Source organism: Priapulus caudatus, unplaced genomic scaffold, assembly GCF_000485595.1.
Source record: "Priapulus caudatus unplaced genomic scaffold, Priapulus_caudatus-5.0.1 Scaffold18, whole genome shotgun sequence".
Lineage (NCBI taxonomy): Eukaryota > Metazoa > Priapulida > Priapulimorpha > Priapulimorphida > Priapulidae > Priapulus > Priapulus caudatus.
The window spans coordinates 794,990-811,448 of NW_014577079.1; the positions used below are offsets into that span (position 1 = coordinate 794,990).

The following is a 16,459-nucleotide window of genomic DNA, read 5'->3' on the forward strand; positions in this document are numbered from 1 at the left end:
TTGTGCCATCTGACGCAACGGCCTAATTGAGACGCGGGAGAGGCAGGAAGTAGGGAGAGGTAGACCACAACTAGCGGCCTGGGGCGGTGCGTACGTTGAATATTCTCTATCAGTGCGGAATATTTAAACGGCTAACATACCAACTCATGTTCTATTTCGAGGCCGCTGCGCGGCCAGCACAAAAAGCCGGGTCTATATATAAATACTGCCATCCCGTCACTATTTGTAGAAACTTAAAGTCGTTGAACCATTCAATTGCGTCAAACTGCGCTGACGCGGCTTCTTCGCGCTGAAACAACGTGTTATTGTACATAGCGTCTACACAATGTGTTCCCGACAAATATGTCGCACGTATACGTCCCTCCCTCCCTTTTTACGCACTCACACCTCCTATGTCTTGCTGCATGCTTTTCTTTTGTTGGTGGCATTTGTTGCCCCTGCGCAGTACGGGAATAGTTCTGAGTCCATCACTAACCGGCGTCGCCCATCTCCTCACAGCCCCACCACCATCTCGCTCTCTTTTCTGCCTTGCGATTGGAAGCAGTAAAGCACGCCACGCCGCCGCCGCTGTTGACGTGCGTTTTATTGAATGCGTCGGCCTGATGTCTCGTAGTGGGCTGTCACGCTCAGCGATCGAGGTGGTGCTAAAAGTGCGCAATAAGCAAGACAGACAATACAAGAGAAGCCTCCGCCCTCCCAGCAAACAAGGCTGCCGCGGTGCTGCCTATTCTGTTCGCAGCGAAAACCAATGCAACCACGCGGTAAGCCAAGTGACAGCTTGCGCTTTCTGTCTGCGTCGTGCGGTGGCGTGGTCTGTCACGGTAGCGGTCACGCCGCGTGCGCTGCGTGGCGCGTAAGTGGCCTCGGGGTTGCCAGCGGGCGGCGGTGCGGGGCGGTCGTTCATAATGATTGCCCAAGTCGAACCCTTGTCGGGGTCTACACGTCGACGTACCTGCGACACAGAACGACCGTCGCCAGAGCGCAGGGATGAAGATGAGTATCACCGTATAGGTCGACGATCAGGGCTGTCTGTTTCGATGCGAGCGCGCGCGTGCCTGCTTTCGTGTGCCAACGGAAAAGAGCACGGTTTGTTTTGTTTCCAGTGAGGTCACGCCTTTCAGCTGCTGAAGTTTACTAGCATCGGTGTAACCGTTGCAGCGTCTATTCGAAAATCGGATCTATTTTGAGCTTGTAATGTTTTAATTATTTAGAGAAAGAGGAGGATATTAGTTTGAGTAGACCGCCGTTTTCGGAAGTGTTTTTTTTATGGTCGTCGAATGTTGTAAGAAATTTCCAACCAGTGTAGCTATGTATATGCTATCTCTTAAGTTGCAATGATCGTGGCGATGAATGTGATTGTCTCTCCCTGTATGTCGCATTCATATTATTTACTCCATATATTCTGTATGTTGAAAGGTAGCGGCACTGCACATATATTAGGTGAATCTAGGTTCCTGTCTTCTGCGGGTGATTGGTGGTTCGGGCTTTCCATTCCCGTTTAGCGAATATGTATTCGAGCGTGAGAGTCTGATGAAAGCTGCGCTTACCTGATTCTGTAGCATTCTGTGTATAAGAATGGCGCTACAGGCTTATGGAGGCTCGCAGTAGAATTCATCTTCGCGTCCCTAATTGGTGCTGCGGCGCGTCAAGTGTTTTAGCCACCTGCTCGGGTTGTTCACTGTCGGCCGAGGTCAGGACTAGCGCAGTGCAGCGAGGTTTTCAGAGGTGGGCACACCGCATCCTCGCCCAGCAATGATTAGTTGCTGCCTAACCCGCATCCACACTCGGCAAATTCCGTGTTACTAACCTACACCACCTCACGAGTGTGGGTGTTGCTAATCGACGAACTATTACCCCACACGCACAAGTTTCTGCGCTAGCCTGCCGATGAAGCACCAGCATCTGCGGCAGTGGTGGTGGTACCTACTGAGGATGGCGTGATCATGTGTTGCGAAGAAAGCAGGGATGTCGGCAGCTGTGGCGCTGACGCATAGCGTCCTTTTCTGCTGCCGCTGCTGCTGTTGCCTTTGTGGATGCTGTTTGTTGCTGGTTGGTGCTGCGCACTATTAATGTTGTTTCGCTGCCTGACTGCTGGCTTGCTGCTGCTTGCTTGCTACTAATGCTGTTGCTGTTACTGCTGTTACATACGCTGGTTGCTAATGTACTGCTGCTTGTTGCCGCTTGCTGGTAGTCTGGCCACTATTACATGTTGTGCTCGCTACTGTGCTTGCCTACCTGCTACTACTGCTACTGCTACTGCTGTTGTTGCTGCTGATGTTGTTGCTGCTGGTTCTGCCACTATTAATGTTGTCGCTACTGCTGCTGCTACTGCTACTACTGCTACTGCCGTTACTGCTACTGCTATGCTACTGCCTACTGCTACTGGCTTACTGGCCTACTGCCTGGTTGTTACTGCTTGATGTTGTTGTGCTGCTGTTGTTGCTGCTGGTTCTGCCACTATTAATGTTGGCGCTGCTGCTACTACTACTAATACTGTTGCTGCCCCCGCAACTGCTGGCCTGCTCGGCTGCTAGCGCCGGAGTGCTGCTGCTGTTAGCGGTTGCTGCTGCTGGCTGCCTCGTGGTTCTAGGTGGTTTAAACCAGTGATTCACGTGAATTTAAAGCATCTTTCGCGTCTTGAAAATAATTTAGTGTACGCGGCTGAAAAGCCGCAGTTATGTACGGCCGTAAACGCGCCAGCATGTGCCGCCCAGGGCATCGTAGGAGATGAGGCAGTCGAATATAGTGCCGGAACCGCTTTGCGAAATTTACGGCGAGTAAGGCATCTCAGGGTCACTCTGCGTAAGGCGAAGTCCGCAGGGAAGGGTGGCAGTCTAGAGGGATTTCGTGAAGAGAGGACAGGCCCAGACGGAGAGAGATGGTTAGGATAGAGGAGGGGAGAGACCGAACGGAGGAGTCAGGTCGCGTCCTCCCGAGAGGCGGGCGCCTGGGAGGATAGGAGAGGTCCTGATTCCGCCTGAGAGAGGCTGTATGCAGGGTAGCGAGGGTGGAAGCGCCAGAACAGAAGAGGACGAGAAGGTGAGAGGAGAGCGGTGAATCAAGGCAGTAATGATACCGTATTATGAACTAGCTTATGTTGTAGCCGGTTAAGTATATGGATTATGGTAGCGTGTGGTGGGAAGGTCATGCATGTGTCCATTAGGGGGCGGTAACCTAGTGTGCGCTTCCAAGCGCGTAGCATTTCGTACGCAACCACGCCGCATGTTGGTTAATTAAGACAAAAAAGAAAGTGTCGCATGCTTGCACCTGGCCGTGCGCAAATGCGGCCCTTGGGCCCGCGGCCGTTGATGCGTTAGGACGACGACCGCCGACGGCGGGTACAAATGTAAGTTTTCGCGGATGTTGTAATGATTCCGGCCGGTTGTAGTACGCACATGGCGCGGACTAGACAACACCGTGTTGCCCACGTGCTGTCATGGCTCAGGTGCAGCATGGCTGCTGGTTACCCGTGGTTAGTCCGCTGTTTCGCTGTTGCCCACTGACAGGGCTGTCACGATCACTCGTTTAGCCCGTGTTAGCCTTCGCGCCCACTACAGGGCGTAGCTGACCGATCCATATCTTTGAGCTGGCTACCCGGCGTGCGACCCTGGTCGCTTGCCCCCCGGCTACACGCTAGGTGTGATGCTAGTCTGGAAGTCATCAGCTGAGCTCTACCGGTGTTTAGCCCCCAATTGGGCGTCCTCCCGCTTTACAGGCCGACTGCCCTGTACGTTCAGACATTAACGCGCTCTTGACCGTGGTGGTAGCCCTTCCGCTTGTACCAAGCTGGGTGTGTGTGATAGGAATGTTGTGGTCTAAGGCCTCTGACGCGGTGGAGGCTCCTTCCGCCTCCCGATCACGCCGCGCAACACAGCTTCTGACCGATGCGAGGGAGTGCACGAGGTAGTAGGCTCATGCTAGGAGTATTTAGCGGGCAGATCGTTTTGGCCCCGGAATGTGTCCGGCGCTGCGGAGTGGGTATCCAATGGCGCTCGCGCTTTGTGTGCGAAAATGCTATACAGCGGGGATAGCACGAATGGCATTCACGTGATGCACGGTTTCTGTGTAACTGGAGTAGTGCCTGTGTTCGCCCTGTGTAGTAGTAGTCCGCTTAGCCTGCCTCCTTGTCGCTATTTTACGAGAGCAGAGAAATAGTTTATTGATACGCCGAAGCGCAATTGTCCGGACATGCTACGTGTTGTTCACCGCGAACAACGATATCGTTGCTTTTTTTTAATTCGCAGAACCTTCTGATGTCTTAAACAAATACCCCGGCCGTTGACGCTGGCTGTCCATTACAGCATGCGCAAAGCAAATCTGCTGCAGGCCACGCTCAGACTCAACCCCGGCATGGTTAATTAAGCAACGTTGGTACAGACGTTCCAACGTCGGAGTTTGCTGCAACATTATGCCTGGTGCGTCTATGACATGGCTTAGAAGTATCTTTATTACACCGCATATTGCATGCTACCCTTTTTTACCGAAATCGCGATCACTGTTTCCGACACCGGTATAAGCCCATCTTTTCCTTGGCGTTTCTTAAATTCCGATGCGCTGGTGGAACCCCAGATAAGCGGTTTCCACACTTTTTGCCGCCACACGCAACCGGTGGCGCCCGCCAATGCGCAGCACGCTAGAAACGAACACCCACGCACGCACGCGCACACAACACACCACGCGCGGCACACGCACGCACCACACAGCCCACGCACGCACAACACACACATCGCACGCTCGGCACGCTACGCACGCACACACACACACCCTACCACCACCACAGCCGCCACACGCACCACGCCACACGCACACGCACACGCACACCGACACGCCCGCACACGCACACGCACACGCACACGCACACGGCACACGCCACACGCACACGCACCACACCACCCACCGCACACGCACACGCGACACGCACATACGCACACTGCAACACGCACACGGCAGCGGAGCGGCACACGCACACGCACACGCACACGCACACACTAGTTGTCAACTGATAAAGTGGACCAACAGTCTGTCGCGTGATATGATATCATTAATACAATGATTGTTGTTGTATATACGGTATAGGTATATGTGTAGTATGATAATCGGCTGCAGCCGCTAGTTAACGCGCATGAGAGCTGTGGTGCCGTACGGTGCAACCGGGCGGTGCAGGGTGGCTGCTCGATTGAAAACCCCACCGTCTACGACTGTGTAGGGCGCTGTACTGCGTGTTCCCTGCTCTCCCCGCTGCTTGCCCCAGTTCGTCTTCTGGGTCACATCAGCAGGATCCGCTATTCGGAGCATTGAGCCACAGGCGACCGACTCATTCACTCCGTGCGGCGTCCGTCCTGGTCGCGCCGGTCTCTCGTGGTGTGATTCTGCTTACGGTAGTCAGCCGGCAGCGCTGTGGCGATCCTTACTCTCGCGCGGGTCTGGGTGTAACTCGCTGTTCCAGCTTCCCAAGATAGTACCGGCCGGCCGTTTCGCGCCGCCTTCCCGTGTGAGTCGTGTTCCTGCTGTCCGCGTCCGTTTTAGCGTCCGCGTTTGACCGGTCGCTCGCCGCGTGCCTGTCCCCCGGGCGCGGCCGCGACTGTGCGTGGCGCCGCGCGCTCGCTCGGCGTGGCTGCTTTTTCCAGGTGTTTGTCGGGAGCGTCGTGGGGGCCGCTGGCCGCGCCTGGCCTCCCAGCCATCCTTAGTGTCGTCTCCACTGCGTCTGTTCCGGGTCCCGCCGCCTTCCAAGTGTCCGTCCTTCAATCGATGCTGATCGGCTCCCGTGCCCGCCGCGTGCGGTGAGTTCGTGGTGGCGGGTGGTTGGGTGGCGGCGGGGGGCTGGTCGGGTACCTGTGGATGTTGAGTGCCGTGCACATCACGCTCGCTTGCTTGGTCGCCTAGTGACCGAGCGGCGCCTCGGTTGGGTGTACGTTCGCCTGAACGTTGTCTCCGCCCGGCCGTGTCTATGTGCCCGACTAGTGATAGTTGCTGTCGTGTGCAAGGCCGGCGAAGCAGCCTGTGCCGCCTTGGTCTTCCGTGCTCTGCCAGTGCGGTCCGTGGGCAAGGGCGCGTTGTCGCGAGTGCGGGCGGGTGCACGCGGCCGGTCGGGGTTAGCGGGCCCCTGCGGGGCCCTCGTTGGAAGCGCGGGTGCTCCGGGCTTGTATAGCGGGAGCGACTACGGCGGGCAGCACCCAAGCAAAAAAACACGGCGAGGGTCCGCGCACAACGATGCATTTCTGTGAGCTAGGCGGTGGGTGTTTTGTTCGGCTGGCGGCATCGGATAGTGGTGGTTTTGTTAGTGTAACAGGTAGCACGAGTGCCGGTTGTGCGTGCGCGGCGGGGACGGTGTGGGTGCGCGTGGTGTGTCGTGCGTGCCGTGCGTGCGTTGTGTGTGTGTACGTGACGGTACGTGCTGATCACGGCGCAGCGTGCTCGGCCGCGTGTGCCCCCCCTCTGTCGCCCTGCGGCTCATTTCGCCAAGAGACGTCCCAACTGCGGGGTTTCTGGGACCGCCACGCCGAGGTCGCTGGCCGTTCTCGCGCGCGCGGCCTAGCAGTTCGTGCGCGTGTGGCGAAAGTGATGGCGCTTGCCGCCACGGGGGCGACGGCCTGGTGCTTGCTGTGTGTGGCGGTGCTGTCTTGTTGTGTACAGTGGTGACAGTCCCTGGTCGGGCCACTCTACTACGTCTGGTATAGTTTTATCCACCTCCCGCACCCTCACCCTCGTCATGTTTGGATGCCGATGCTAACTTCGTATCAGTCGGTATTCTACTCACCCAAGCTGCTGTCTGTAGCCGGCGCCTGGCGTTTGCACCCGCTGTGCCTAGCCGGTGGCCGTGACTGTTCGTGTGAACCCCTGGTAGCGGTTGTCCTATTCGTGTGACGTCACGCCAAAATGTCGATATACCGGTAAAACGCCTTGTCTTTTCGTTGTGTTGCCCAGCCTTTAGGCTGCACGCGGTCTCCGCGCCGTGCCCGCTTATTATCGCTGTTGTCTGTTCTGTCGTCTTGCGGTCCCTTCTGCGCCCACCGTTACCTCTGGTCTGTCTGTGTTGTGTGTCTGTCTGTGTCTGTCTGATCTGTCTGTCTGATCATGTCTGTCTGGCTGTCTGGACTGGGCTGTCGCTGTCTGTCTGTCTGTGCTCTCTGTCTGTCTGTCTGTCCTGTCTGCCTGCCTGTCTTTCTGTCTGTCTGTCTTGGTCGCTTGTCCTGTCTGTCTCTGTACTATATATAGTATAGTATGTAGTATATATTATATTATATCCTCCTTAGTATTATTACTCTGTAGGCCTCGCCGCTGCATGCGTGCGTTGCTGTGCGTTGCTGTGCCGTGCGTGCGGTGGCCTTCCGCGGAAGAGCGGCTCCTCGCGTGACGTGTGTTGTGTCGCGTTTGGCTTTCCTTGTGCTGTGTGGGGCTAGCTTTGTGCGTGCTGCGCCATTCTATTCATATAGAAGTTTTATTATACTCAATATATAACACTTGCAGGCTGTGGTTTTCTCATACCGTGTGGAATGGATCTAATATGTCACGTTTATTTTATTTTCTCTGTTTCTAGACTATTCGTGGCTGTCTATTGCATTTTTACTTCTCTTTCGTCGCGTGTGCACGCATTGCATTAGTGCCTTGTTAAAAGATGTCAGTCTATCTATTCTTCTTCGGTGTTCCACTCGTATATTACGCAGGAAAATGGGCAACGCTGATGGATGCTTAACCGCTTAACTTTCCCAATCACGTTAGGAGCTACGCTACACGGGAATAATTCTACGGGTGATATAACCAGCTCATGATTACGCCCGAACCGCATTATTAGCATCGTAGAAGTAAGTATATATGGCGTGAGTGCGTGCGTGCATGTGTGCATGTGTGCGTGCGTGCATGTGTGCGTGCGTGAAACTGCCAATTCATATTGTAGTGAGAGATCGTACCCGTTGTCCGTGGCCATTCGTTTTCATTGTACACGTAGTGTTTGCTTAGTATCTTGTGTGTGATCTTTAGAAGGTTTAGTACAGGAAAATACGGGAAGCAAAACTCGCGCACCACTATTCACTGTTGAATGCAGTTTGAAGTTTTGATTAGGATGCTTGACATTTTTGTTGTAGTAAATCGGCTGTATAACAAACACTAACACTAGCATATGATGCGTGATACCTTACATTAATTTGACGACATATTCGATATGTTGATATTCATGTATAATCGATTATTCGATTGGGTAGTTAAATTGACATTTGGATAATTATGACAAAAATTTCGACGTACGTAGTCTACTGAATATAATAACCAGGTCTAGTGTAATGGTCGTTCCCACCATTTAGGTTGTCATTATTATTATTTTGGTTGGGTTATAGTAATGATACTTTCTCATCAGAAAAGCTCTGTTACCTTGCGTTTGTAGAGCATGTGCGTTCCTCAGTGTCGGGTGAGTTGCAGTGTAGCACACAGACTATGGATAGGTTTTAGCACTCGTGCCAAGAGGCCTGGAGCCGAGGCCAGCCAGCTGCCTGACATCACGGCCTACGTAAACGCCACGTACAATAAATGTTTTTTTAAAGAAGTGTTTATGAGGAAGAGAGGTTGGCAAGGAAATCAAGTCAATAAACAAGACGAAGAGCGTAGAATGTCTCTCGTCCTCCCTTCACGTCCCCCGTCCTCTCCGTTCCCCTCCGCTCTCCTCCCCCAGCCCTTTCCTCGAGTGTCTTGAGTCCATATGAAGCTGAGTCGTGGCCTGCGAGCGATTCATATATTGCCGCCCCCTACCCCCTACACTCACGCAGTTGGTTTTTACTGGCCAGCGTGTCTAAGTGTGGGGTTGATGCTTGTTGGGCCTGATCGAAACATGTGTTTTTCTTGCTGGCCCCGTAGCAAGATAGTGTGTGAAGATCGCGATCCACGCTAGAAGCAAAAATACGAACACCGAAGCTGGCACAGGAGGAAACCTCTGCCTGAACTCCTACTTCGCCAAGATGCATGCATAGCAGGTTATGTGCCACGTAAACGCCCCCCCCCCCCCGATATAGAAACCGTGTTTGCTGCTACTAGTGCAATTTGCAAGAGTTTCTCTAACCTGTACGTGAACTCAGCATGTTTTGACTAATTATGGCGCTGTCATTTTGTCTATTAAACGGTGAGTCAGTAATTTCTGGGGATATTTTCGCGTCCTTTGATGCAATCTCATATCAAAGGATCGCACAGAAATGTAGCAGGATTGTGAATATTTTTCGCTATAAATAGCTAGAGGTATCACCGATAATAGCAGCACATCTCTGCACATTTCAACACATGGCCCCGCTCTGTATTTCGCTTGCTCGAGCAACGAAGTCCAGCGAAACGAAGCGAACATGGCCCCGCTCTGTATTTCGCTTGCTCGAGCAACGAAGTCCAGCGAAACGAAGCGAACATGGCCCCGCTCCGTATTTCGCTTCCTCGAGCAACGAAGTCCGGTGAAGTCCAGCGAAACGAAGCGAACATGGCCCTGCTCTATATTTCGCTTGCTCGAGCAACGAAGTCCAGCAAAACGAAGCGAACATCGCCCCGCTGTGTATTTCGCTTGCTCACGCAACGAAGTCCAGCGAAACGAAGCGAACATACCCCAGTCTCAATGTTGCTTGCTCCCTCTATATGCCCTATATAACCCCTCTTGATATCTATTTCATATCTACCCCCCTTGATATCTAATTGATATCGATGCACTCCCCTTGATATCTATTTCATATCTAACCCCCTTGATATCTAATTGATATCGATGCACTCCCCTTGATATCTATTTCATATCTAACCCCCTTGATATCTAATTGATATCAATCTAATTGATATCAATCTAATTGATATCAATCTAATTGATATCAATCCACCCCCTTTATATCTCTTTAATATCACGACATTAAAGTTTGGAACGCTCTTAATGGAGCGTTAGCCCTTCAGTAGATCCCAGTACGTGAAACAACCTCGGTTACATGACATATTGCAATTGCGTGTGCCAATTTTCAGTATGGTCGATGCGTGTTACATGTTGTGCGGAAGTATGGATTGCTGAAGGTGTAGCCACTGAGCTGAAGCTCACTGGTGACACAGATCGTGGTGCCTGCAGTTCTTTGTCGGCAGAAATGTGGGCATTTTTCCGCGAACACTCAGAGTTGTTTGTTTTTTGGCATCATCTGTGACCCCCTTCCTCCCCTGAATCGTGTAAACTCGTCGAAAATATTTGGGAGTAGAATTTTATTTATAATCTTAGTTATGATGATTTGCTACTTTCTACCTTTTTTGGTTTAAATCCAAATTTCACGTCCCAGGTGTGCTAGGTGACCACTTGGTTTACCCATGTAGGGGCTTTATCAGTTTTATTTGTGGATGGTGTTTTTTGTGAAATTGTGTTAATGACTATACCTTCCCTGCAGTTTCCATGATTTGCAACATTATTGCAAATGCCCTTCACACTGCCTATTTGACGTCAATGACAGCACGTCTATCGTTTACATACATCTTAATTGCGCATCGTACACGCCTGACTGCTTAGATATCAGTAAATCTCTAGATTAGACATTAATTGTTAGTGAACACCAGTGCCAGAGAAGCGGTGGTGGCTTCAAGGAAATAATTCAACGAAATAGTTCTGTGTGTTATATCTACATCAGCATATCTGAAAACCAAAGGGAATCAATAAAGAGATTTCAATCGTTGCATATTTTGGTGAAAATAAAGATGTGTGTTCTGAGACATGTTAGCTTGACTGTATAGATACGTCTTGTCACTAACAATACCAGTAACTAATGTAATGGGCAGGAAAATAATGAGAACGGTCGGGAAAATTGTTCAAAATCCGTATAATTATAATGTTATTAGTGCATTTTACCTCGTCATTTTTTTCAAATATTTAAGCACCTGTCTTTACGTTAATATCATAAAACCCGCATATCGTTATCAGGCTTCAAAATTACAGTGATTAAAAACTGTGTCTGTGTGCGTCCGTGCGTCCATGCGCGGGTGCACGAGACACGCAACGCCGTGTGTGCCGTGCTGCCAGCGCGCAGTTTCTGTCTCGTCGTTGCTGTGTGCGTTGCGTTGCGTTGCGTGCGTGCGTGCGTGCGCTGCGTGCTGCTGCGTGCGTGCGTGCTCGTGCGTGTGTGTGCGTGGGGGTGCGTACGTGTGGGTGCGTGCGCGTTATGTAATTTATCGGTCAGCTGTGTGACGCTGCAATAGATGTAGCCGTGGTTGTGATTGTGACAACGTGCTCGGAGCAAAGCTCACATCATCAAAAGAATCTTGCTGCGTATTCCTTTTTCAGTCGGCAACATTTAAAATGTCCGTCATGTTTACATATTTTCCAATGTATTGTAACTAAAGACAAGACTATATTTTAGAAATAGGTGTTTATGATTTCACGTTACTCTATATATAGTTATACAAAATCATGTGTTTTTAGCTCATCTGACATAGTCAGCATGCAGCTTGTAGAAATCGCCTTGATCGTCCGTCCGTCCGTCCGTCCGTCCGTCGCCGTCGTCGTCCGTCCGTCCGTCCGGTCGTCCGTCAACAGTTGGGCACAAATCTTAACCGCTCGACGTACCGGTCACGATATTCGGGTCGTTGGGGGGGATCGTCAAAACGAGTTGGGATGTCGAAGCTGGGGTGTGCAAAGGTCAAAGGTCAAGAGGTGTAAAAGAAAGGGGAACATTCACCTCCTAACTTAAGGTATAGGGAGAAATGCAGAATTGCGGCACAAATCTAAACACGCTCGACCTAGGCTCGTGATAGTCGGTGATATAGCATCATGGTAGGAAAAGCCATCACTGTGCTGAAATTGGAGGTCACAGGTCAAGGTCAATGGGCACAGGGCGATTTTAGACATTTTCTGCAGACATGTTCTGACGGAGCGATTGAAAAACTTTTTTGTTTTCAGCGGTGACCTACCATTTTTATGGCTTTATTGAAAGGACCATGAAATATGCTTTCCACTGACGTGCGAAGAGTAAAGTGTCTGATAACCTTTTGACCCTCAGAGGAGCGATTTAAACATGGATTTGTTAACTGTTACTGTGTTAGAAACGAATTTGACTAGCTGGGTTTGCTAGTAGAATCTATACATGCCTGGATGTATGAGGCTACAATGTCACAGTGAAATTCAAAAAGCTAAATTGGTTAAAAAGAAGTGTCATGTTCCTTAAATCGTATAATTTCTATGTCATTCTGTACTGTCAGTATGTTACATGTAACGTATGCCACTGCCAGTGGCTCTGCCAGTGCATGTGTTGGGGCAGTTTTTGCCTGCGTTAATTGGTTGCAGTGGCAGCTCTCTATGCAATTTGCAGCCTGTAGGCTTGCGTAGGAAATGGATGAGTGCTTACCTATTCTGTCTTGCCAAATAGTGTTGCTACTACGAATGATGGAGCTTCCATCTTTAATCTGAAGACACTTAAACGTACCCGCCATCTCGTGGCAACTTCATAACGATGCCCAACGAACATTCTTTGAGAAGGTTCCTGATACATCCCTGTGCATTCCACTGTTTCGCGTGCTATGTGAACACATTTGGGACTAACAGGGTTTACTAAATCCTCCACTTCCACCACAGAGTCACCGCAGTAGACGTTAGATGAGCCCTGTCGCTATGCGGCACTTGTTGGACATGAATTTTCCTACTGTGGCTGATAGGCCTGGTAACCGTTATCGATCATATTAATTCTAATCAAATCCTTACATTGGTATTGCTGCAGAGTCGAAATTTGGCGCGGTATCCTAATAATTCTAATCGGTAAATCCTACCCGATCGATCATGATGATACCCGATGATGTTTTTTTGTGTGAAAGGAGTCACTTCGGCGTATGCTCGTTTCTTCACGTCGTAGAATTTTATTATATTGCGGTAGGTAGTCCGTAACCCCTTTCAATGTATGTAAAATCGTGGAATGATTTACTCCAGAATGATTACTCTAGGCCTAATCAGTCTTCGCTTCACCAGCGAGGTTAAAATCTTAAACGCTATACGGCAGAGCGGATGTATAAATGATGAACTAAGCTTTCACGAGTTGAGTGATCTCCGGTTGTCGATTACTTTCAAGATACAAAACTATCACTTTTATTTCGCCGCCCTTTCAACCTTTCGAGAGTGTGCATATATAATATATGAGCGAGAGAAGAAGCGAAAGAGAAGGGTACATAATTAGATAGATAGACAGACAGTAAGAGAGAGGGAGAGAGGAGGTATAAAGAGGACAAGAACGAAGAAGAATGTCGGGATAGTTAGATGGAGAGACACGACAACAAATGAGAGACGAGAGATGAGGAGACGAGAGAGACGAGAGCGTAGTGCGCGAGAGAGAGACGAGAGAGCACGATGAGAGAGAGAGAGGGGGTGGGGGGGGGGGCGGTGCGAGAGATTGCAAGCAAGAGGAGACAGAAGAGCAGAGCAGAAGAGGAGGAGAGGAGAGAGGAGAGAGGCATGCAGAGATGAGAGGAGGCGCAGAGGCCGAACGAGGAGACGAGGAGAGGAGGAGAGAGAGAGAGAGAGAGAGAGAGAGAGAGAGAGAGAGAGAGAGAGAGAGAGAGAGACTACTGAATACAAAAGGGCCTCTGTTATCCATGAAATGACTAAGGTGTGTGTAAACCAAATATCATACGCTAGCGTTGTATATAGGGGAGATGTTCGCCAGGTGTAGGAGCGTTTTCTGCACAATAGCACGCAACGTGAGGTGTATGCATGCTAACCGAGTACGGTCCACGGCGCTTTGTTCCCTATATTTGCACTTTCGTGCCGGCTAGACACTGAAGAGAAAATTTAGTGTTACCGTGGCTCAGGAAAGCCAAAATAAATAGCTTGGGTAGCGCGTATCAGCGCGTTATATCTTCTCACTTGTGTTCATATTATCAGAAGTAGATAATAGGGAAGGAGCAATCCGGAGATTCAGACTAAAACGTACGACACGATTATCCATTCTGTTGCCAGCAAACCGAATGTATAAACCGCCTAACTTGAAACAAAAGGCAGCTACTAGCGAGCCACACCGCATCGCCGAGGGAGCAAGAGTGCGCAAGAGTCGCTAGTAGCTGCCTTTTGTAGTCAGTATCTCCGGATTGCGGGTGTATACGAGGAAACGATTTCGCACGATGCTAGGCGAATGTACTGTGTACGATTTGAGCTCAAGTTGGTTGAATTACGCGTAGTAAATCGTAGGTATTCTAAGTCTAGTAAATGACGAATTTCCCTTGTTTATTGAAGTCACACTCCTTCCCTATTATCTACTTCTGATATTATGCAGCCGCATTTGCTGGGATTCGGGATTTACAGCAGGATTTTACTGAGGTGATGTTAGCAGGAGTTGGATTATTCGTGCGTGGTGCCTTGCTTGACTGCTCAGTGAACCTGGTTATTACTGCGCAGAAACAACTTTTTGTGGCTGCCGGCACGGACGCACGCGAGCATGCATGCGCGCGAGCGCGTGTACGGAGCTCTATATGAATAGATTTACATGGTTGTTTGCATGTTACACGTGCTAACGTGTACTTGCTCAACAACTGAACATCGTTTTGGGCCGCTATAATTATTTAGTCATTCGTATCAATAGAACAGTTCAAGTTCACTTGTTCTTCCTTGTTTTCTAGCACCAACCCCAACATCGTGTCTTCATGAATCTGAAAGAATATTTCACACCTTTCCCCTTATTATTATTATTATTATTATTATTATTGTTGTTGTTGTTGTTGTTGTTGTTGTTGTTGTTGTTGTTGTTGTTGTTGTTGTTGTTGTCAAGCCATGACACGTGAAATTGACTCGAAAAAAGGTAAAGATGTTGTACTATTATTTGAAATCTGCAGAAATTTTGTGAACCGACTATCCTAATTTATTTCTCTACACCTCTGACCATTATAATCTTCCTTAATGCAAACGTAGACAGCTTCATCGTGTGCACGTGTGAGTGGGTGCGTGCGTGTGCGCGCTCGTATGTAGAACAGCGGTGAAGCTCTACTCCTGCTAGCATTGTTGTAATTAGCAACTGCCTTGGTTCGTCAGCTAATTGATAATTACTACTCCCTGCATCTTATATGGCGCACGAAGGAAACTTCGCGTCTTTGGCTGGCGGGCGATTCCGCGGGCGGGCGTTTTCTATCGCTGCATTAGCGTCTATATGCTACCGTGCATGATTGATGATCGACGTATGATTAGAACACGTGCTGCTGAAGAACGTCTGACCATTGCTGGCGGCGTGCGCGTGTGTTTGTATGCATGGTGGGGTTTACTGACCCTGGCCATGTCGTTATTGCACCTGTTGTATACCACGTATGCACGTATGAGCTGCTGCATGCTGCTGCTTCTGCCAACGGACTATGAATCCCTTTATTGATACTCACCCCCTATCTCTCCTCTCGCCTCTCGTTTCTCTCTCCTCGGTTCTGTCTCTCTCTCTCTCTCTCTCCTCGCTCCTCTCTCTCTCTCTTCTGTTTCCTCACTCCCTCTCTCCTCTCTTCTCTCTCTCTCTCTCTCTCTCTCTCTCTCTCTCTCGTCTCTCCTCTCGCTCCTCTCCCTCTCTCTCTTCTCTTTCGCCCTTGCCCCTCTCTCTCGCTCTTTCTGATCGAGCCTTGTAGTAGACATTTACTGAGGGTTTCTTCGATTGATCTCCGAGTGGTGGGATGTGCGTACCAATACCAAAGTCTTATTAGTTCTTGGTTCTTGTCTCTGTAGTGGATTAGTTCTGCGTTTTAGACGCTGTCTGGGATTAATTCTTGGTTTTAGTCTCCGTCCTGGATTAGTTATTCGGTTTGGTCTTCGTAGTGGATTAGTTATTGTTTTTGGATTCTTGTCTGGGATTAATTCTTGTTTTTAGTCTCTGTCTTAGATTAGTTCTTTGGTTTGGACTTTGTAGGGGATTAGGTATTGGCTTTGGTCTTCGTATCGGATTAGTTCTATCAAGAGCTAATAATACCTTATTAAGAGGTATTAAGAGGTATTATTAGCTCTTGGTTCTATGTGAATATCGGTAATTGCTATGTCACGCGATTGCTTTGTCTTAAACTCCGAATGCGTCACGAAGATTACCGAAAATGAGCGACCCTCCAGCAAAAGAAAACCGCCTTGATATTATACTCTTCTGGCGTGAATCAACTAGCAGTCTAGAAACATTGATGCAATATCAAGGTATTTTGAATAATATATATATGATATATACAGTAGTTGCAATGATGCAGAGATCTTGCGATTTTTGCCTATTCATGTATGGCGGCGATTCGGGATCAAAGACATTAGCATGTGTGTGCGGCGCTTGAGAGCCCTCAAGGCACCACTGATGCGTGTCATCTCTTATGGGGCACACTGAATCTGTCTATGCTAAATGTCTACACGTGTCTATCCAATTTATTTTGCTAGAGCGCCCACGCCTGGCCTTCTGTTCTCACTCTCAACATGTCCGACACACACACATACACACACACACACACACACACACACACACACACACACACACACACACACACACACACACACACACAC

The 16,459-nt window shown here is 49.6% G+C and overlaps 1 protein-coding gene across 2 annotated transcripts in view; it reads left to right on the forward strand.

The window, feature by feature from the left end:
- LOC106811233 (phosphatidylinositol 3-kinase regulatory subunit alpha-like) overlaps positions 1 to 16,459 on the forward strand; it is a 215,096-nt gene that overhangs the window by 132,509 nt on the left and 66,128 nt on the right. The gene's annotated exons all lie outside the window — the stretch shown is intronic.